Raw genomic sequence first — 23,742 nt, 5'->3', positions numbered from 1 at the left:
TATGACCACACGTATGTAGGTCAGAGATGCCCTTTCCATGTAAATGTATGTACATATGTATATGCGATCATACATAATACATATCATTAATTTACTATACTGTGTAATATACTACAATGGTTCTTGCTTTAAGGAGTAGCAAAGTAACCCAGCATACCTCAAAACAAGAAATTGAAAGAAACAAAGAAAGATAAACAGCAAACCTTGCAAAATTAAAAAATAAATAAATAAATAAAATAAGCAATGGACTGTGTATTTGGAAAAACAAAGGCAATTTAGGAGTATTTTACACCTCAAAACTATAGGTAGAGCAAAAACAGTCATGATTAACTCCTTTAGCCCACTGGAGTCAATTCAGCTTACATGAAATAATTGTTAAATTCTCAGAAATTTGGGGAGCTGGTTATTGAATGTAGACATTATTAAAAAGTAAATTGAAGCTTACAATTGAATAAGATATTAAAAACAAAGGTGATAGAAACTAAAAATTCATAAAATCCTAATTATTTTGCTACATTTTACTATTATCAATGTGCTTGAGGTGGTTTAAGTCGATTATTATACCAGCCCCAGGGAAACACTATATAATCATGTGCCACTGAACATCTCTTTGCAATACCTCTTTCACTGCTTTTAGTTGGTGCCTTAAAATAGACCATGGTGGAGATACTTACAGCACAGAAATCAACTAAAGCTGCAATGTAAGGTGTTTTATCCCCCTCCATCCCAAAGGCAGCTGCTGCTAAACATTTTAAAAGCACACCACATATTCTGAACAGGGATGAATGTAGCTTCGTGGTTCACAACACAACCTCTGAATCTCAACTTGTCCACTGATATCTGTGTGCTCTTGCACAACGTTCTTAAATAAGTAGTGAACCTAGTCTCTTTGTCTGTAAAATGATTTATAAATCTCTTGAAGCACTTAACACTATGTCTGGATTGGAACTTTAAGTGACCAGTAAATGCTAACTGTAATCACTATCAACTACAAGATGGAGTAATGAACCACAGAAAGGGCCAGCGGAAAGGGTCTTATGTTCAAGAGAACTGGTAAAATAGACAAATTAGGTTATTTCATAATTTACTTAGTTCTTTATATAGAATTGTATGCCTTAGGAGCCAGAGTATAGGGAGAAATCAGTTGCATTCTCTGAAAAACCTAAAAAGAATAGGGTTTTTATACTTTCCTAATATTTAACTTTTTATTTATAGTTTTTTTAACTTTTAATTTTAATTCATAGGGTTCTTTAACTTTTAACTTTTTAATTTTTTAACTTTATAAACAGTATAAATCATCTAAATATATATATACATATATATATACACACACACATATATATGTGTGTGTATATATGTATATATTATAGTAATTTAACCCAATATCCATCATGATCCAGTAGAAAGGTTCTAACTCCAGGACTTTGAAGAACTAACATTTTTATATTGATTCTATTTTAATTTCCTGTGTCTCGCAGAGCAAACCATCTATCTACCATGGATGGCCTCTACTTTCTTCAACTTTACGTAGAAGTTATTTTACAAGATTAGATTAGCAGCTGAACTTAACTCCATCTTATTTCATTTAAAATTTTTGATTTATTCTTTTGAGAGAAAGAGAGCACAAGTTGGGGGGGTCAGTGAGAGAGGGAGAAGCAGATTTTTTACTCTGTTTAACTCTTAGAGACTAGTTTCAGTTTGACTACAATTTTTTCTTTAATTCTAGTGTACTATGGTATTCTCTACTGCTTATTTTTCTTTCAATTTGTTTTATTCTCTCCTTTTAGAGTTCCCTTTTAATTTTATTATTATTTAATTAACGTGTAGTTATTTAATTAACATATAGTATTATTTGCTTCAGGGGTATGTTCTGTGAATCTTAAGGTTCAAGATGGTGACTTTGAAAGATCCTGAACTCACCTCCTTCCCCATACACTGAGTCCATATATGAAACAATTTCGGGGGAGGTGGGTTTAAAGGGAAAGTAAAAAAAAGAAAAAGAGAGAGAGAGAGAGAAAGAAAAAAAAGAAAATCTAAGGCCTGGCTGAATAATTATCGACACACCAGGCTAATGAGAAGAAAACCACATCAAACAGGCTGGGAGAGGCTGGGTCACAATCCCCTAAGCCCTGCCACAGGCAGCCACCTGCGATCAGGAAGGAGCTCAACACCCAAACTTCCCGGAGTAGTGAGGGGTTTGAACCCCACACTGGGCACCCCAGCTTTTAAAACCAGCACCAGAGGCAAAGCCCCAAACATCTAGCTTTGAAAACCAGTGGGGCTTGTGTCTAAGAGAACACAGGACTGCAGTGATCTGAGAAATGGGTCTTAAAGAGCTCTGCAGAGTGGAGGTCTGGCGGTGGAGTGGGTTCAGTGGGAGACTTAGTTTTGGCTCAGGTCTGGATGGAGCTCGCTTTGGCCACACCTTAGGACCAGTTTGCTTAAGATTATCTTCCTCTCACTCTGCCCCTCCCAATCTTGCTCTCTATCCCTCCAATAAGTAAATCTAAGGAAAAAAGAAGGGGAAAAAAAAAAAAAGGACCTCTCAGTCAGACCTACCCACCCAGACTTCCTGTAAAACCGGCTCCTTAGCTTACAGGAAAGCATTGGCCTGAGGGTTGCCTAATCCCCCACAAAGGCCGGGGTCTGCAGGAGTATTCCAGAGAAGGAAGCTGGTGAGGGCCAATTTTCCAGTTTTGCTCTCCTCCTCTGCTTTAATCTAGGTGCTGAGAGCCATTTTTTTTTTAAGACCTTTTTTTTTTTTTCCTCTCTCTCTCTCTTTTCCGGGGCAGGTGCCATCTTTTCTTTCCCGCCTCAGCGTCGCCACAGCTGGTGGGCGCCATCTTCCTGCTCTCACTGGGCTGTGCCCTGGAGCCCCTGTAGTTCCTGGAAGACACTTTCTGCATGCGTTTGGCGCCCAGATTTTTATGGCTGCTGCCGAAGGGAACCTCCATGCTCCCCTGGTTCTGGTTGACCGAGAGGGGCTTGGGTCCCAAGGGATTGTGACAATCACCAAGACAGCTCTTGGCAATTTAACCACCCTCAGGCTGCTGCCAAGTACACAGACTAAACCAAACCCATGTCTCTGTAAAAGAGCCTGATTGACCGCCCTGGAGCTTCGGACTGAGGGACGGCTTTTGGCTTGGCACACACAGCTCGTGGTCTGGGGAGCTGCTCTCAAGCAATGTGGAACAGCCATCCTTCAGCATCCTGCCCTATCCCCTTAAAAGAGCGTATCCACTTGTCTAAGCCCTCCAGAAGACCACCACCAAACCAAAATGCCACCGCCATCCAGAAAACACGTCCACAGCACCTGGCTCTGCTGGCTATGAAGACTGATGCTGGTGGTCCCACTGGAATGCATAGATTTGCATACTTTTTTTTAAGAGCTTTATTTGTCAGAGACAGAAAGGTGAGAGAGCATAAGCGGGAGGGGTGGGGGTGGCAGGCAGAGGGGGAGGCAGCCATCCTCCCTGAGCAAGAAGCGAGGTGTGGGACTCTAGTCCAGGATCCCAGGGTAATGACCCAAGTGGTAGGCAGCCAATGAAGGAGGGAGCCACCCAGATGTCCCAGATTTGCATACTTTAGAAACTGTTGTCTGTTCAATCACCCTGAGTCTGGGTGCTGGACATCCTCCCTTTTGTGGCATTAACAGGTCTTGGCATGCTTTCAACTGCTTGGAGCTATGAAAACAATACAATATATGGCTTGGACAATCACAAAAGTGTGAGAGACAACTGAGAGCTGGGGCAGGGATGAAGGACAAGATTCGTCTCAAGGCCATTCCTTCAGGACTGGGAGAAGTGGTTGTTCCATCTAATGCATGGAAACCAACAGAGCCAAGTAAAATGAAGAAGCTGGAACGTGTTTCAAACAAAAGAACAAGGTAAGACTTCAGAATGGCTCTTGAATAAGCATTATAATTTCCTTATCTACCTTCCATATTCTTAGCTTTACTTTCTAGACATTTTTATTGTTAAAAATTAACAGACAGAAATGGTTGAAAAAAGAACCTCATGTCCTTCGTTTGGTTTTGTGTGTGTGTGTGTGTGTGTGTGTGTGTCTGTGTGTGTTATGAGTTTTGTTTGTTGTTTTCCTTCTATCAACTACTTGTACATCTTTAAACAATACAGCCTAGTTTTTCCTCTTTGGGAACTTTTACATAAAAAGGAATAAACTGAATCCATTATTTTGCTTTCCTCTATTCATTGAATAATATTTCAAATTCATTCATATTGTTGTACATACCTGTCATTTGTTCATTTTTATTGTTTTACAGCCTACCATTTTATAGTAAACCAAAATGTACTGTCGACTGGCATCTAGTGGCTTCCAGTCGGAGATGACAAACAATGCTGCCATAAACGTTCTTGTTCATGCATCTTCATGCACATGAGACTTCACAGGTCTAGATCTGTAGTTCTCAAAGTCTCGCATGTATCAGAATCATCTGTGTAAGTTTTGGTAAAATAGAATGCTGGGCACACAGGTGACCATATACAGTTTATATCCTTTTCTTACCCTATGTTTCTTTTCTCAACTCTCTTGTGGATTTATTTTGCTCAACTTTTTCTAAGGTCCTGAGACAAATTCTCTGCTAATCATTTTTTAACCATTCTTCTCTTTAGTATACATTTTAGGCTGCAGGTTTCTCTGTGTATTGCTTTAACTGCTCAAAAATTTTGAGTAGTTTCTATTATCTTTGACTTCAAGATATTTTCTATTTCCCATCATATGTGGGCTTTAGAAGTTAACTCTTTTTTTTTTTTTCTCAGCATAATTCCCAGAGATCCATCCAGGTTGCTGCATGTATCAATAGTCCATTCCTTTGCATTGCTGATTATATGCCCTGGTATGAATGAACTACAGTTTGTTTACCCACTAATATGTCAGGAGACTGTATCCTAAAGGACTTGGGTATTGTGATCTGAGACTCTGCCTTCTATTTCAGTCTTTTGTTTAGCAGATACCTCCTGATAGTACAGTAAAGGGAAAGGTGGAAAAGAGATCCAGTTTCCTCACTTAGTCTCCTTTTAGTCTCTTGGGGGAAAGATGCAGAGGTGGAAGTTCAGGATCCCCATGAGGCCTCTGGTTGCATTACCCTGGCTAGGAAGAGCACCTTATTATTGTTTCCACATGATCTCCACTGACGCCCTTGTGTCTGTGGGATTGGAGCAGAGGAGTATTTCTCACCTTCAGACTGGGATGAAAGTTTTTCTTTTCCACTGGGTCCTTTGTAATTGTCTTGAAGGGAGGAGAAGAACCATATTACAGTGGGATAATAGTAAAAATCTAGGCTCCCACTTGGTCATGATCTTGGGGTCATTGGATCGAGCCCTGCATCAGGCTCTGTACTCAGCGTGTAGCCTGCTTGTCCCTCTTCCTCTGCCCCTCACCTACCCTACTCTCTATCTCTAAAATAAATAAATCTTTTTAAAAACTGAATGTGTGTATGTACACATATATATACACATATATATGTATATATATAAGTAAAACATGCATAAATTCTATATGCTGAAAACTTAAAAAAAGTGATAAAAGAAATAAATGAGCCTTATCATGTTCATTAATCAGTAACTCATTAAAGATGCTAATTCTCTCCAAATTATTCTGTAGATTGAATGCAGTTCCTATCAAAATCCAAACAGGACTTTTTTCCCCCAGATATAAAGCAACCAGTTCTAAAATTTATAAAGTAAAACAAAGGAACTAGAATGACCAAAAGAAATGAAAGACAAGAATAAAGTTGGAAGGGGGGGGGCGCCTGGGTGGCTCAGTCATTGGGCATTTGCCTTCAGGTCAGGTCATGGTCCCAAGGTCCTGGCATCAAGCCCCACATCGGGTTTCCTGCTCAGCGGGAGGACTGCTTCTCCCTCCCACTCCCCCTGCTTGTGTTCCCTCTCTGGCTGTGTTTCTCTCAGTTGAATAAATAAATAAATAAATCTTAATTAAAAAAAGAATAAAGTTGGAGGAGTTACACTAGCAATTTTAAGACTTACTATAAAACTATAGTAATTAAGTTAGTACGGTATTGGTGAAAGGATAGACATATAAATAAGAAGAACAGAACTGAGATTCCAGAAATAGATCCCAATAAATATTTCCAATTGATTTTTGACAAAGGTGCAAAAACAATTGTAGGAATAAAGGCTAGACTTTTCCACAAATCGTGTTGGGACAACTAGAGATGCATAGGCAAAAGAAATGAACCTTGTTCTAAATTTAATATCTTATACTGAAATTGCTCATAATGAATCATATATATATATAAAGGTAAAATATCTAAAACTTTTAGAAAAGATAATGGAAAAAATCTGTATATTAGGTTTAGACATAATAAAAAAAAAAAAAGAAAAAAGAAAAACCCAAAACTCCCTAAAAGACACTGTTAAGGGATTTACATGTTTAGCCACAGAATGAAAGAAAATATTTTTATATCACATGCCCACAAATAACTGGTGTACAGAGTATACATAAAGGAAGCTCAAAACTCAAAAATAAGGAAACACATTCCAGTTTAAAAATTAGCAAAAGAGGGTGCCTGGTTGGCTCAGTGAGTTAAGCCGCTGCCTTCGGCTCAGGTCATGATCTCAGGGTCCTGGGATCGAGCCCCGCATCGGGCTCTCTGCTCAGCAGGGAGCCTGCTTCCTTCTCTCTCTCTCTCTGCCTGCCTCTCTGCCTACTTGTGATCTCTGTCAAGTAAATAAATAAAATCTTTAAAAAAAATTAAAAAAATAGCAAAAGACATGAATACCCACTTCACCAAAGAGATAAGGATTAACAAAGAGGATAGTCAACATTGATAGCCACTAAGGAAATGCAAAATGAAACCATGCTGAGATGCTACTACACAACTATTAGATGGCTTAAATTTGTAAGTATGTATGTGTGTGTGTGTGTGTGTGTGTGTGAGTGTGCGCACGTGTGTTTCTATGTATGTGTTTGAATGTTCACAAAGTGACAGTATGCACAGCAACTGGAACTTCCACAACATTGCTGGCAGGAATACACAATAACACAGCCTTTTTGAAAAAGTTTTGGTAGAATGGTAAACATAAACTTACTTGTGACCCAACATTCCCACTCCCCCCACCACTTTTTTTTTTTTTTTTTTGGTGAGAGAGAGTATGTGCATGTGACTCAGGCACATGTAAGCAGGGGGAGGAGCAGAGAAAAATGGAGAGAGAGAATCTCGATCTCAAGCAGACTCCATGTCCTGGGAAGAGTTCCACACACTCAATCTTAGGACCCTAAGATCAGGACCTGAGCCAAAATCAAGGTTTAATCAACTGAGCCTCCAGCAATCTCATGCCTGAGTGTCTATTCTAGAGACATGAAAATGTATGTTTATGCATTAACTTGAACACAAATATTATAGTGGCTTTATTGATAATTGACAGAAACTATCAACAACCCAAATGTCCCTCAAGGAATGGATAAATTATGGTTTGTTTATCCATGCAGTGGAATACTATTCAACAAGAAAAAGAAGTAAACTTTTGAAGTATGCAAGACTTGGAATGAATCTCAAATTGTTAACACTGTATAAAAGAAGTCAGTGTTAAAAGGTGTGATTCTAATATTATAGCACGCTTGAAAAGTCATATCTATTGAGATACAGAAGCAATCAGTGATTGCTAGGGACTATGAAATGTACGATGATCTTAACTTAAATATATGATAGTTCCAGGGAGATTTTTAGGGGGTGAGTCAACTGTATTTTAACTGATTATGATGGTGCTGACATGAATCTAAACGTGTTAACATCCATAGAACTCTACACCAAGGAGGGGAAAAAATTTTACTCAAGGTGAAAAAAGCAAGATGATTGTTAAGTATAATTAAAATATTTATTTTTCAAATCTGAAATATATTTTCTGCTTTCTCAAACTCACACACATTCCTCACACTGAGGGAATCTAAACTGGAACCTGCTGACAAGATAAACTGAGAAATGTAATTTTTAGCATCCCAGCCCTGCAATGCAGCAAGGGGCTTAGAAAGACAAGGATATTGCCGACAACCAATATCCAGCACACCTTTTCTTCTTGACTTCCATAGCTAAAACCATTCCCAGGAAATCAAGACTCATTCCCTCATAGTATTCTCATTGTGACTTTCCTTCAGAGATGTAGTTCAGTGTTCCTCCTTCCCTATGCTGTTCTCTTCCAGTCCTCTGTAACCATATCTACTTTCCTACGGAAACTATATTTCATTTTCCAAAGAGTAATTTTTCCAGAGTTCAGATAACACAGGGTGTGGGCTATCATGTTTGGAGAGGTAGAGGAGGAATAGCGTAGAGAGGCTTTCACTAAACCCAAGATGAAGACCCTCACAAGAAGAAAATATGTTGTGCAAAACCTACTGAACATCACCCAGTTCATCAGCCAAGTACATACAAGAAAAATCAAAAAGTGTGTACTTTAGTTTGGGATATTCCAACCTAAAAACAATCCAGAGTAGGCAGAGATTTGGTGTGTCTGATCCTCATTATTCCACTCACCCTCCATACCCACTGCACACATTTCCTTTTTATTTTTTAAAGAAAGAACATAGGCAGGTGAGTGGGAGGCAGTGGGTCGGGACAGAGAGAGAGGAACAATGAGAATCTTAAGCAGGCTCCTTGCACAGAGCCCCACACAGGGCTGGATCTCACAACCCAGAAATCATGACCTGAGCAAAAGTTAAGAGTCCAACACTTAACCGAATGGGCCACCCAGGCACTGCACGCAAGTATCTTTTATAGTAATTCGGTATGTGTGTCTCTCATGTATCTGACTTTCTCCCTGGGTTGTGAGCTACTTGAGTGTGAGTATCATGGTTTGCTCATCTTTGTATCTCTGGTGCATAATATGATGTCAACTACATGGCAGGATTTCCATGAATAAATGGAATGCTAAGGTGGAGCTTGAAAAGTTTTCTACCATATCTCCAACTGGCTGTTCAACATTCCTGTGTATAATCATCTAGTCACTTCAAACATAGGATATCCAAAATAAAATCCATTTATTACTTAAATCTTTCTTCTCTCAACAAGTTAATAGTGATTTTTTTTAATGGATAAACCCTCAGATCAAAACGTCTTATCGATCCATGTAGCTACTAAAGACACTTAAGAGATGTGGGAACAAAAATAGAGAACAAACTTTCCAGGAAGACAAAAATGAAGATTATTGAACATTGGGCAATAACTAACTGTGATCTATCCAGAGGTACTGATGGCATTTTTAAAGTATCTTGATACCTATGGCTATTAAATAATGGCATTCCCACCATGATATAAAATTTTAGGAACAGGGTGCCTGGGTGACTCAGTTAGTTGAGCCCAGGGTCCTGGCATCAAGTCCTGCATCAGGCTCCTTGCTCCATGGGGAATCTGCCTCTCCCTCTGCCTCTCTATCTCTCTCTGTCTCTCATGAATAAATATATAAATACAATCTTTTAAAAAAATAAATTTTAGGAACAATTGAAATTTTATCACTTCTATCCCAAATTTCATGAAAGCCAAAAAATAAATCAATAAAAAGACACAAATGAAGATAAATTCACCACCGTCATGTTAGAAGAAATGGAAGCGTACTATCTGAAGACATTTTGAGGACTGTCTGAAAGGTGGTAAGCAGACAGAATCATATCTCTAGAGTCACAAAGCTGAGGAGAGCCTCAGTGTGAAACACATACAGGAGAAGGCTACATGCAATTCAGAAAGTTCCAGAGTCAATAAAGAAACTAATAGGGAAGGGTCTGAAGATAGCTTTGAAGATGCAAAGCTGATCAGTCATTCCCATATTCTGCTAAACATCTGCCAGGAAAGGGATTAACAAAATAAGCCGTGATGTCAGGGTCCAAGACCAAGGTGGCAGAAACTGACCCCAGGAGGAGAAGCTTCTTACACAGCCCCTCTCAGCCAGCTAAGCATTCCATTCCTCCTACACAATCGTTAAAAGTGAGATACAGTTACCACAATCAGCATTCTCATGCACGGGACAAGGACAAAGATGGTAAAACTACCAAAAGTTACCAAATATTTGAGTAAAAGCAACACCATCAATGAATCCAAATCCAATCAACCAAGTAACTAACGGCTGAGACAGCATAATAGAGCAATCACAAGGATAAGAACTTGGAGTAAATCTATATAGAGTTGATATAGGCTGAATAGTGTCCCCTTAAAATTCCTATGTTGAAGCCCTAAATCCCAATACCTTAGAATGTGATTGTATTTGGAGATGGTGCTTTTAAAGAGGTAAGTAAATTAAATGAGGTCATCAAGATGGGCCCTAATCCAATCTGACTCGTGTCCTAATAAGAAAGGGAGAGGCTTAGAACCTAAATGCGACACCCACTATGAACATGCACAGAGGGAAGATCACATGAAAAAGCAGCTGTCTGCATGCCAAGGAGAGAGGCCTCGGAGGAATACAACTTATCAGCACCTTGATTTTGGACTTCCAGCCTCCAGAACTGTGAGAAAATAAGTTTCTTTTGTTGAAGCCCCCAGGTCTATTCTATGGTTTTGCTATGGCAGCCCTCACACACTATAGCAACAACCCAAACTAAAGAGCTTAGAAATTTAAAATATTATTGTTGTGTTCATTTTTTTACATTACTTAAATAGAACAGATACAGCTAAAGGATGAATTGGTGAACTGGAAGAGCAAACTAAGCAATTCTTTCAAAATGTTGCACAAAAGAAAAATGTGATAGAAAGCATGAAGGAGGAGCTAGAAGACAAGGAGAACAAATCCATTCAATATCTGTCTCATTGGTATCCCAGGGTGAAAACAGAGATAACACAGAAGTTGTTGAAGAAACTTCCCCCAGAGATTAAAAACACTTGAGTCTTTTCATTTGATAACCCATCAAGTGTGCATCAGGATGAATAAGAGAACCACAGTAAGTCACAACCACACGAAACCTCAAAAATCCAATAATAAAAAAAAAAAATTCTAAATACGTTCAGAGAAGGAGAAAGATTATCAACTGAGGAATGGCAGTTAGAGTACTATCTGTCATTTCAACACTAAACTTGAGAAGATGCTGGAGTACCATACTCAAAATTCTAAAAGTAAGTACCATGAACCTTGAATCCTATGCCAACCAAATTTCAAGGGGAAACACAGGGACTCAAAAAACTTATTTTTTCACCCTTCATGCAATAACTTTTCAAGGGATATACTCTCCCTAAAATTAAAAATTAAATAAAAGAAAGAAGATGTAGAACACAATAAATTGTAGAACATAAAAGAGAACAGTAGCTATTCCAAAAGTTATTGATGTGTTTTTTAGATTTAATAATCATTTTTTAAAAACTTTTTAATAATCATTTATAACCAAAATCACAAACAACTTCAACATGACAGGTATGGAGTTAATCAATAAGGAAGAAAAGTGAAAGCATACCTTTCTTGTTTGGGAGTAATGTTTAGATACTTATTAAATCTAGATTTCAACTGAAAAACATAAGCCTAGGGGTGCCTGGGTGACTTAGTCAATTAAGCATCTGCTCTCGATTTCAGCTCAGGGTCCTGAGGTTGAGCCCTCTCAGTGCAGAGTCGGCTTAAAGATTCTCTCTCTCCCTTTTCCCCTGCCCCTCCCCCTCACTCACATGCTTCCTCTCTAAATAAATAAATAAATTAAATCTTTTTAAAAAAAAGAAGAACATGGGGTTCCTGGGTGACTCAGTGGGTTAAATCCTCTGCCTTTGGCTCAGGTCATGATCCCAGGGTCCTGGGATCAAGCCCCTCATCGGGCTCTCTGCTCAGCAGGGAGCCCGCTTCCCCCTCTCTCTGTCTCTGCCTGCCTCTCTGCCTACTTGTGATCTCTGTCCCTGATATAAATAAATAAAATCTTAAAAAAAAAGAAAAACATAAGTTTAAAATGACTTATTTTCTAAGTATTCATTTTTGAGAAATACATACCTTGCAGGAGTCCTTAAGGGAAATAAGGGATCTTATTAAGATTAGTAATTGTACCAAATACCCGTTAATAGATTTCAGATGGAGTGAAGGATGGGCTTATGACAGGGGCAGAGAGCAATGAAATTCCTCAGTCACCCCTTCCATCACTAGCCATTTGTGTGGGGAAAGAGTCACAACAGTAAATCTTCATTACAGCCCAGGGGTTTGGTGTAAAGACCTGGCAGTATCAGCTTGTTTCACCACTGATCTCACCACCATATTGAGGTGAAGAATTACTGTTTTCCTATCCTTCACAAATCATGTTGGATTGTTCATAGAAAGAAGGGGATTGGACCACAGAGAAAGCATTGAGATCCATTTCTTAATGCCAAATGGAGCAGAATAACAGGGCACTGTTCTTACTGATTTAAATGCTGTTTTGAACTATCACTATACTTGTTTTATCTTAAATGTTCCTCCCTATCTGCCACTTCCTTACCACTTCCAAGCCTTAGAACTACGGGTTATCTATAATCAGTCATTAATGTTTTAGTTGTGTTCAGTTAGAGACTATTTGAAGAAACGGGAATTTTTGAAGCTCTGGTAGTTAGTTGTTCAAGAAGGAGTCAACAAATAATAGGGTAAAAAAAAGCCTCAAGTAAAACTAGATAGGTATTTTCAGGGACACAGGATATAAGGATACACAAAGTCTTTTGTGTTGCAGAGTCAAAATGTGCCTCTAAACTGAATAACAGCCATCTAGTGTATCACCTTTAAAAAATGATGCTCATTTAAATCTATGCCATTCATGTGTTTACAAGTATTTTTACATACTTTATGTATGAAGATATTTAACTTCTTTTATTTACTCACAATAAAAAAATAAAAACCAAATACATAGAATAGTTGTGCAGTTTTTTGGCTTATGGAACTCCTAGTTAGTGGAGGATTTATCCCATATTCCTTCAGCTCTCCATCTATATTTTCAAATGATTTCTTTAACCAATCAGGTCCTTGGGGTGCCTGGGTGGCTCCGTGGGTTAAGCTTCTCCCTTCAGCTCAGGTCATGGTCTCAGGGTCTTGGGATCGAGGCCCACCTTGGGCTCTCTGCTCAGTGGGGAGCCTGCTTCCCCCTCTCTGCCTGCCTCTCTGCCTACTTGTGATCTCTCTCTGTCAAATAAAAAAATACAATCTTTAAAAATAAATAAAAATTTAAAAATCAGATCCTTGACTCAATAGGTATATCATGTTAAGGAACACAACTGTTTTCACCAATGATTTGAGGCACTATTTTAAAATGTCTCAGACCTCACAGAGCCTACTCTCCACAAACACTTGATGGAAGCCATTTCCAAAGACAACATCCTCTACCCACAGGAGCAGAAGGAGGTGGCTCAGAGCAAGTTTGCCTACACCTCTGCACTTCCTGCATCCCCAAGTTGGGGATAGGGGCTTCAATGAAGACAGGCCCTTCCAATGGCAGGAAAGTGGAGAGGAAGCTTCTGGGACATGGGTCCTCCATCTGAAGGGTATATAGACACTCAGATTCAGAGGTGAGACCCAAGGCCCTTACACCAAGTCTCAGGCCAGGACACTGGGATCAGTCCCATTAAGATTTTACACCCAAGTGTTCTGGTCAACTTGAAGCAGCTTACGTGGACACTCTCTGGGGCCTTGTCCTCCCGTCCCCCCAGCAGCCCACCTGACAGGGCTGAACCTCACAGATCTAGTGTTGTGTCATCAAGTAGAATTTCCCTCCCAGCTCCTTTCAGACAACAGCTTCTTTCACCATCACTCCACCAATTGCTAATGATAAATCCACAGACCTGACATTTTTTACTATTAGAATACAGTGGTGATTCAGTCTTCAATAAAATTTTAATATAAAACCAAATACATTCCAATTAAAGGATAATGTAGTATTTTGCTGGGGCATCTGGGTGGCTTGGTGGGTTAAGCATCTGACTCTTGATCTCAGCTCTGGTCTTGATCTAAGGGTCAGAGTTCAAGCCCCATATTGGGCTCCATGCTGGGTACAGAGACTACTTAAAAAAAATGTTTAATGTTGTATTTTGTTTGCAAGTCAGAAAATATTGCAAGACTTTGTCCTATGTCTGTTTGGTGATGGGAACATTTATTAGTAGTTTATCCTGGTTATTTGTACTGTCTACTTCTTTAGAGCATGATATTAGTAGCTTACACTAGCAGTATAATCTGGAGGACCAAAAAGTGACATAAACACAAATATTGGGATAACAGAAAAAGGGAATTTAGAAAAACAACAGCAAAGAACAGAGTTATTCTATCTTGTGGAATATCACATTCTCTTTTCCCTTTTTATGGACATTTTGCCCTTCAAAATTCTAGTCAACAATTTAGCCACACTCTGAAAAGTCATTTCCCACTCAAAATTATAGTGGAGCCAATGGATTTAGAACCCCTTGGAGAGGTGTCTTATATACCTTCTGGAACAAAGAAAATAAAGTATGGTTTCATTTCCTTAGCAGTTACAAATTTACTTAATGGTATCACTCAAATTAAGCAGAAAATAAAATAAAATTATTTTAAACATTTGAAAATTTAAGTTTTATTGACAATATTAAGATATCCACAATGTAAACCACAAATCATATAAAATAGTAATTTTCTTTTAAAATGCTCAATTTATTGACCCACGTTCTAAAAGGATATTTTAATTTTTTTAAATTATTTTTTAAATTATTTAAAATTATTCATTTTTTAAAAATTTTCAGCATAACAGTATTCATTATTTTTGCACCACACCCAGTTCTCCATGCAATCCGTGCTCTCTATAATACCCACCACCTGGTACCCCAACCTCCCACCCCCCCACCACTTCAAACCCCTCAGATTGTTTTTCAGAGTCCATAGTCTCTCATGGTTCACCTCCCCTTCCAATTTCCCCCAACTCCCTTCACTCTAACTCCCCTTGTCCTCCATGCTATTTGTTATGCTCCACAAATAAGTGAAGCCATATGATAATTGACTCTCTCTGCTTGACTTATTTCGCTCAGCATAATCTCTTCCTGTCCTGCCCATGTTGCTACAAAAGTTGGGTATTCATCTTTTCTGATGGAGGCATAATACTCCATAGTGTATATGGACCACATCTTCCTTATCCATTCATCTGTTGAAGGGCATCTTGGTTATTTCCACAGTTTGGCGACCATGGCCATTGCTGCTATAAACATTGCGGTACAGATGGCTCTTCTTTTCATGACATCTGTATCTAAAAGGATATTTTAAAGGGACTGATTGCAGCAAGGATTTTACAGAACATTTGTGGAATAAAATATGTGAGGAATTTCTCCAGTTTATTTCCTTAAAATGAGCCACACTATAGAGTGGTTATAACCACTTTTATATATATAAATGTTCCTGGGCCCTCTTAATTGTTGGATTGTTAGCTGAAGAGCTTTGCTATGAAAGAGCTGAGGGACTCCAGCCAGAGTCTTTCCTTTCCCCAATTGTTAAAGTTTGATTTAATTATCTAGCTGAGCAGCTGTAATTAGCATCAACAAACCTTTGTCCCATAATGACTTGAACTACACCATTGAGAAGGCTATTGTAGTTTGGATAGCTAGACCTTCTGAAATATAGCATTGCCCCTGGAAGCTAACCCCCAAAATTAATGTCCATCCAATTTCCAAACCCCACTCCCCAATATGTTTGTGAACTGTTCACTGACAACTGGAACATATTTGTAGTACAGACAGTACTTTTAAAGTGGGCTTTTAAATATGTTCAGGCTTTCTCATGTGGCTGGAATGTTAGCATGGCTCAGAAAACCAAAATCAACTTAAAAAAAAAAAAGAAGTTAGTTTATCCAAGAAGAGAGAGATCATTATCGAGCTTGACAAATGCAATGTAATGTGAACAGGGCAGTGGGGCTAATTCCGTTAAGTGATTGCTATAGGCCTTCACTTATCCTAGACTTTCAGCCTTTGCCATGTACAGGGTGGGTCTTATTAAACTGCCAAGTTGACAATTTTATATCCAAAGGCTTTTGAAAATTTTGTATCTGAAGGCTTTGTTTGTTGTGAGTTTTCATCAGGAATGTTCAAAGTGCCCGGGGCAGGAGCAGGGTGGAAGAGGGGAAGATCATTTCTCAGGCCATGATAACACTTAGCAAGGTCAATAAATCATTGTTTGCTGAATCCAACCTTAGAAAAATGTGTTCTAAAAGAAAAAAAAATAATGGAATAAAATCATTAATTTGGATATCACGGTGCACTCTGTTCATTTCTTTTGGCTGATACCTTTTTAGAGTATGCATGGGATCTCTGTTCCTGCTGAACCATCTCAGAAACAGAATCACAGGGCTGAGTTACAAACACAGTGTGGGATGATCTCTCTACCGTTGGGGCACTTTCCAGCTGGGTAAGGTCCTCGATGCTATGGAGATGTATACTGAGGTCTTACATGACCTCATCCGTGTTGAGCTTAACCAAGGCACAGATCATTCTAAAAGTTGTCCCCAGGTCCTAAGGCCTGGTGCCCTACAATCTAAGAGCTGAATTCAGTGTCACTCAGGGGACAAAACCCAGCAAGCCTCATTCAGTATACATTTATTAGATACCTGCCACACATTAGGCATTTTACCAACCATGCTCTATGTAATAGGCAAAATTAAAACAAAACAAAACAAAACACACACACGCCAGAGTGGAAGGTTTCTGAAAGTGACCAGATGTCCAGCCAGCTCCATCAGAACCTTTGGATAAGTTTCCGTACTGAGCATATCCTGAATCCTACCCTAGATCTACTTACCCAGGTTAATGGAGGGGCTAACTTTATATTTCTAACCCCCTCCCTGGTGATTCTTATGACTAATATTGGAGAACTATTCTAGACCCATGACTCTTAAACCTGGCTGCACATCTGAATCATCTGTGAATTTAAAGCCACAGATGACCTAGTAATACAGCAGATCAGTTCAGACATGCCTGGTGGAGGGACGGGGACCTTGAGATCAGTTTGTTGTTTTGGGTTTTGTTTTCGAAGGGATCCCCAAGAGATTCTGATGTGCAGTCAAGGATGAGAACCAGCCTGCACTGTAAGCCCTCTAGGAATTCACAAGAGGCAGAAATAATTCCCATTTAGGGAGATCAGATGGTACCTTTAGTTTCTTTTCATATCTTGCAAAAGCCATTATGTTCTCTTTGGCCAGTGTCTGTATATGGGTTTATTATCACTAACAAAGTGATATATTTATAAAGCATCCATCCAAGAAACAGTATTTTTACAGACACCACTTAATCTCATTTATCCTCAATTCATCCCCCATAATGCAATTAGTAGAAAAATTTATTGCTGCCCCAATGACAGATAAAGAAGACCGTTATTTTGCCTGAGATAACATAGCAAGTTAATTCTAAAAACCTGATTCCACTGGATTAAGTTTCCAGAAAGGAAAAAAAAATCTTTAAACAGTCCTGGTTAAAATGTAAGCTGTTTGATTCTGAAAATTATTCCAATAAGTAATCAGTACACTCATACCCTGTAATAGACTGTTCTTCCTTTTGACTATTCTTTCTTTTTCGGTTGTAAATGAGAGGATATCCTGAAGGATCAATAATCCTCCTTCTATTTCCCTATTTTCACTTTCTCTACACATTAATAAACATTGATTACGTTAATAGGCTGTTCAGTTAGGGTTTTCATCTGTCCAGTTCATCCAGATAACTAAACCAGTAAACCCCTCAGTAGCAGAACTAACAATGCTGGAAGGATCTATGCAGGAATCAGAACTGGAGGCTGGTCAGGAAAGAGGCCACACCAGCAATGGACAGGGTGTAAGACAATAAATATTCATCAAAGTAGGCATGCTTCCCTTTAGGCTTCAAGGTCTAGCTGGAAAGGTACAGTGCACAATCTAGGGCAGTGGCTCTCAAATTTGAGGGTGTGTTACCATCACCTGGGGGGCTAGTTACAGCACCGCTTGCAGGGTCCCACCCCCAGAGTTCATGATTCAGCAGGGCTAGGGTGGGGCCTGAGTATTTGCATTCCTAACACATTCCCATATGATGCTGATGCTCTTGGTCCCAAGTCACACTTTGAGAACCACTGCTCTAAGTCCTAAGTAGACTGCCATTTAGGTAGCATAAGTAACAGGTGGTGCAGGGGGTATCTTGGTAACAAAGAGCTAGAAGCAGACCACATTAGATGGAGATATATGCTGGGGACCAAGGACACCTTGAGCAGATCAGAGCTAGCAAAACATGACCCAGTCTATACAGAATAAGAAAAATAATCAGGGGCGCCTGGGTGGCTCAGCGGGTTAAAGCCTCTGCCTTCGGCTCAGGTCATGATCCCAGAGTTCTGGGATCAAGCCCCACATCAGGCTCTCTGCTCAGCAGGGAGCCTGCTTCCTGCTCTCTCTCTGCCTGCCTCTCTGCCTGCTTGTGATTTCTGTCAAATAAATAAATAAAATCTTAAAAAAGAAAAGAAAAATAATCAAAACAGGACTTCCATTGTAAAGAAATATGTCCACACCATTCTATTCAGTATAGGTGCAAGGTGAGCTCTTGACCTTAGATCAGGGCAAAATTCAGTGCTGGGGCAACAATGCAAGGTCACTAGAGTGACCTTTATATGCAGTCACTAGAGTTACTGAGTTAGGGATTCTTAAAGATCCTCTGATAGGAATTAAAGAAGAATGACCAATCATCCTGGTTTGCCTAGCACTTTCCCAATTTTTAACGCTATAAGGCCATGGCCTAGAAAACTTCTCAGTTTCAGCACAGTTGATTATCTAAAAGTAATTTCAGGAGACTGGAGCCTAGACCCACCTGTATCTCCTGGTCAGGAGCCTGCAGGCACAGAAGAGGAGGAACAAGTGGAAAGAAAATGGCCCAGCTGTAAAGGTGGGCATAGCACCAGATTGGCCATTTCAGCATATGACCTTCAAGGGAGGGGAAGAGGGCACCCAGAAAAGTAATCTATAAATGATGAAATGTATTTGCTTTAAATGGTCAAAAAATGTAGAAGGACTCCACAGGCCTGCAGTTTTCTTAAACTCACCAAAGTGGAAAAGTTCAGCACAAACAGAGAAACCCGGACACCTCATAGATGGAATTCACCCTTGCTGCCTTTTGAAAATCTTCACACATACTTAAGATCCCATGGTAAGTATAGTCTTAAAGGGCTCTGACATGTACACACACACATACACACCCAATAGGAAAACAAAATTGTAAATATTGGCAGACTATCCCATGTTATTTTGGTTCCCCCTATAAAAATTTTTTTCTCAACGCTAAGTGGAATAAACACACAGTTTAAGATGATTGAAACACTAAAGAACATTTAAGTCCAAGGGGGAAAAAATCTCTCTGGTGGGACCATGGATTATGTGTAAGATCTTTAGTGCCATCAGCGAGCATGCCAGAGCCATTTAAATCTCTCCCATGACTAAATATCAATTCATATTCCATGACAATGAGGACCGTGAAGCCCCTAATGACAATAGCACATCCTGCAAAATGACTGCTGTTTAAGGTGTTCTTCACAAAGGACATCCACGTATAGAAAAATAAACTAAGAACAGAAAAGTTTCTGACAGTAATGAAGATCATCCCCAAGGAGAATATCCAACTAGCATAGAGAATTTGCAGCCAAACCCTGAACTAGCCCATCTTCCCAGCAACCAAGTAGTCTATTAAATGCTGCTTACATGGAAACAATCTCCTCACTCACACTTACGGTGATGAACTTCAGCCAGCGTGGGTTAGACAGAAGAGGGCTCCAATATGCTAAGTCTTCATGACAGAGAAGACTTCAGCCTAACCGGGGTCTTCGAAATGCAGCTGTGTCCTTCCTGAACGAGCCACATCATCCAATAAGCTGCAGCAGAAGGATCCAACAAGGACAGGTCTCAGAGCCTAAGTGAGAGTTCAGAGAAAAGTGAAGAAAATGAAATTTTCCCAGAAAATCTGAAAGAGAATGCTAGAAGGAACATAAGTTGCTCACTCATGAAATCATTCACTCAGCAAGTAGTTATTAGGAGCCATAAGTAAGCCATATCTGATGTGCTATGAACATGTTTATGTCCCCCTCACCAAGTTCCTACATTGAAATCCTCAACCCAAATGTGGTGGTATTTTGAGATGAAGCCTTTAGTAGGTAACCTCATAGATCTCAGAAAAAAACCTGGGAGAGCTTGCTTTTTCTCTCTGTCCCATGACAATACAGCAAAAAGCCATCTGCAAACCAGAAAGATTCACCAGATACTGAATCTGCCCTTTTAATGCTTGATGTACCACTGAAAAGTAGAGGGTAAGGTGTCTTTAACATTTGCTTGGCTCTAAGACCTACTAGGTGACCACTCATGATAGCAGTACCTGCTCTGAACAAATTTGGAAGAAAAAAAGTAAAGCTTCAAGTTTTTTTTCTTTAATTGAGAAGCTACTAGACACTAAGCAGGTTAAAACAAAAACAAGAACAAAACCCACAGACAGACTCTATGCCACTGAGTGTATGGAGACCTTGGACTGCCAATCTTCTGAAACTTAAAATAAGTGGAGAGAAGTTGACCACTGATCAACCACTGTCAGAAATGGACCCTTTCTGGGATGCCTGGGTGGCTCAGTCAGTTAAGCATCTGCCTTTTGCTCAGGTCATGATCTCAGGGTCCTGGGATTGAGTCCCAAATCAGGCTCCTTGCTCAGCAGAGAACCTGCTTCTCCCTCTGCCTGCTGCTTTCCCTGCTTGTGCTCTCTCTCGTTCTCCCACAAATAAATAAAAAAAAAAACTTTTTAAAAGATCTTATTTATTTATTTTTTAAAATATTTTATTTATTTATTTGACAGGCAAAGATCACAAGTAGGCAGAGAGTCAGGCAGAGAGAGAGGTGGAAGCAGGCTCCTCGCTGAGCAAAGAGCCAGATGTGGGGCTCAATCCCAGGACCCTGAGATCATGACCTCACCTGAAGGCAGAGGCTTTAACCCACTGAGCCACCCAGGTGCCCTGTATTTACTTATTTATATGAGAGAGAGCGAGAGTGAGAGAGCAGAAGCAGGAAGAGCTGCAGAGGGCAAAGGGAGAAGTAGGCTCCCCACTGAGCAAAGAGCCTGCTAGGGAGCTTGATCTTAAGACTCTGAGATTAGGACCTAAGCTGAAGGCAGACACTTAAACCAACTGAATCACCCAGGTGCCCCAATAAAAATCTTAAAAAAAAAAAAGAAGGAAAAAGGAAAAGTGTCCTTTCCTTCCAGAAACTCTGTACCTGCTCATCTTCAAAGAGTTTCCACTGGGCTCATTGACATTTTACCCAAATATTTGGCTAGCACTTTACAAATATCTTTCTATAAAGTGCCTTAATTAACAGCAACAACCTGTTTTGACTTTTAAAACTCATTTTAAACCTTAGAATAGTATCTTTCTTCATAAAGTATAAGTGTACTTTTTAATATAGACAGACAGATAGATAGATAGATAGATAAGTGTAAATGGGGAAATGAGAAGCCAAAAAAATGAGAGATTGTAACAAGAACTTTAACAAAATTTTGATGGATCTACATTCCATTACATTCCTAGTGTTTCTCAAACTTAGTGGGCTTAAAGTGCATCTAGGGGTTTATAAAAACTGTCAACCCCTAGAGCCACTCCCAGAGTTTCAAACTCTGTAAGCTTCAAGTGATCCTTAAGAACTTTGATTTTTAGCAAGGATTTCTTTTTTAAGATTTTATTTATTTATTTGGCAGAGAGATCACAAGTAGAGAGACAGGTGGAGAGAGAGGAGGAAGCAGGCCCCCTGCTGATCAGAGAGCCCGATGTGGGGCTCTATCCCAGGACCCCGGAATCATGACCTGAGCCGAAGGCAGAGGCTTCAACCCACTGAGCCACCTAGGCACCCTGCAAGGATTTTTTTTAAAGCAAAGGTTTTGATGATGGTCTATGGCCGCTTCTTGAGGAATCCTTCCTTAGAACAGTGAAATTTCTAATTATACAATATGTTCTTGGGCATCTCCCATCACCCAAATCTTGTTAGTTGTGATTTGCTCCTCAGTGTCCCATTCTCAACTGCAGTTCCATGGATACTAAGTCATCGGGGCATGGAGAGTTAAGTGTGTCCCCTCAAAGAGGACAATCAGGACGAGAACCTGCACTCTTTACTTGTCCCTAGAACTTTGGAAAACAGAGATGCAGTTCCACCCGAGCAAAAGTTTCACTGATACCCAATGTAAGTCATATTTCATTAGGCCAAGTATCATGAAATGTTCTACTCATTTGGAGGAAATCTCTAAAAAGGTGGCAGGTAAAGGTCCAACTATGACCTATATGCAAGCCTAAAAAGCAGAAGATCTTTCCTATTCCAACAGAGAGTGGGTCTTTCTTTCTTCCACCAAAATCGTAGCCAGGCTCTACCTCCCCAAATTCTTCCAGAGCTTTTCTTCCAGGCTGTGAGTTATCCCATGTAGGTCCATGTAATTTTTTTTTTTTTAGCCTAAGTTAACGAGAGTCAAATCCTGTTATTTGAAACCAAGAATACTGGACGTGTACATCCCTACACTTGAAACAGGAAATAGCTTCAAAATGTTTTTTTAATGGATAGGTAGAAGATAAAAACGGGTAAAAAGGCAGGAAGGAAGAGAAAAACTCATCAGTGGGGGAAAAAGAAAACTTTAAAAAATGTGTATTATCTTCCATTATGATTCCTTTTGGACTCAATTTATGGGTCTGAGCCAAGGATCTCTGGTAGTCAGTAAATGAGTAGAAATCAGTTCATGGGGACAAGAGAGATACAATGGGATGCCAGGACTACAAAAGCAACAGTGGCTTGGTAATTTCAATTTAAAGAAAATAGTGCTATCCCCTTTCAAACAATGATTGATCCCTGACATCCATATGCCAAGTATTGTCAGACTCATGAATATTTATGTTCTATCATTTTCACTCTTTTTGCACAATTAACAGAAAACAACAACATAAAATCACTGTTTAGTTCAGATTATTTTTTCTAATGTAATATATACAGTATAATTGTCTACTAAAAATTAAAAAAAATGGGGCAACAGGATCTAAGTTAGCAAATGGCTAAGGGGAACTCACTAATTAAACTGTTCTGAACAGGATTCATACACGTATGTAGTGCCTCCAGACTTTAAAAGCACAATTGTGCTTAAGACTTCTCGATTTGCAGTTTAAGACTTCTCGATTTGCAGATTTCAGCATAAACCCAACAGAGCAGGGCCCAGCAACTAGGCAATTTCTCCATGGAGTCACTCTGCCTCATTACCAGTGCTGGACTTAAGTATCCTCCCTTGGAAGGGGCACAGAATCTCACACTGTAGGGCAAACACTCTTGAGCCAAGACAAAGAGGCATAGTCATGTTTTAGGGTGTGGTTTCAGCCAAGGATGTTATGATCATGAGACTGAGCTGAGACAGGAAATGACAATCGGGAGTTGTCTTGAGTGTGTTCCCCCTTCCTGGACTCTTCCTGTTATTTCCCCTGTCTAATTCTCCAAGAGTTTCATTTACTGCTAAAGTAAATAATTAGTAAAAAGAGCTGAAAGCAAAGGTTTTTGAACACTTAAGTTTTCTTGAACACAAATATAATAACAGTAGTAAACTAACAAATGAATCACTAAATTGAAGGCAGATTCTATTGAACTAAAGAAACTGTACTGTGATATTAACTAAGAAAAATGTTCTAAACTATATGGCATGAGTTAAAACCCTCCCAGAACATCACACTTCGGATGCCTGGGTGGCTAAGTTAGGCATCTGCCTTGGGCTCGGGTCATGATTCCAGGGTCCTGGGATTGAGGACTGCATCTGGCTTCCTGCTGAATGAGGAGTCTGCTTCTCCCTCT

The sequence above is a fragment of the Mustela putorius genome, unplaced genomic scaffold (genome assembly GCF_011764305.1).
Source record: "Mustela putorius furo isolate JIRA1106 unplaced genomic scaffold, ASM1176430v1.1 tig00000731_pilon_pilon_pilon, whole genome shotgun sequence".
Classification (NCBI taxonomy): domain Eukaryota; kingdom Metazoa; phylum Chordata; class Mammalia; order Carnivora; family Mustelidae; genus Mustela; species Mustela putorius.
The sequence above is the reverse complement of the archived record's forward strand: the minus strand, read 5'-3'. Positions refer to the sequence as shown.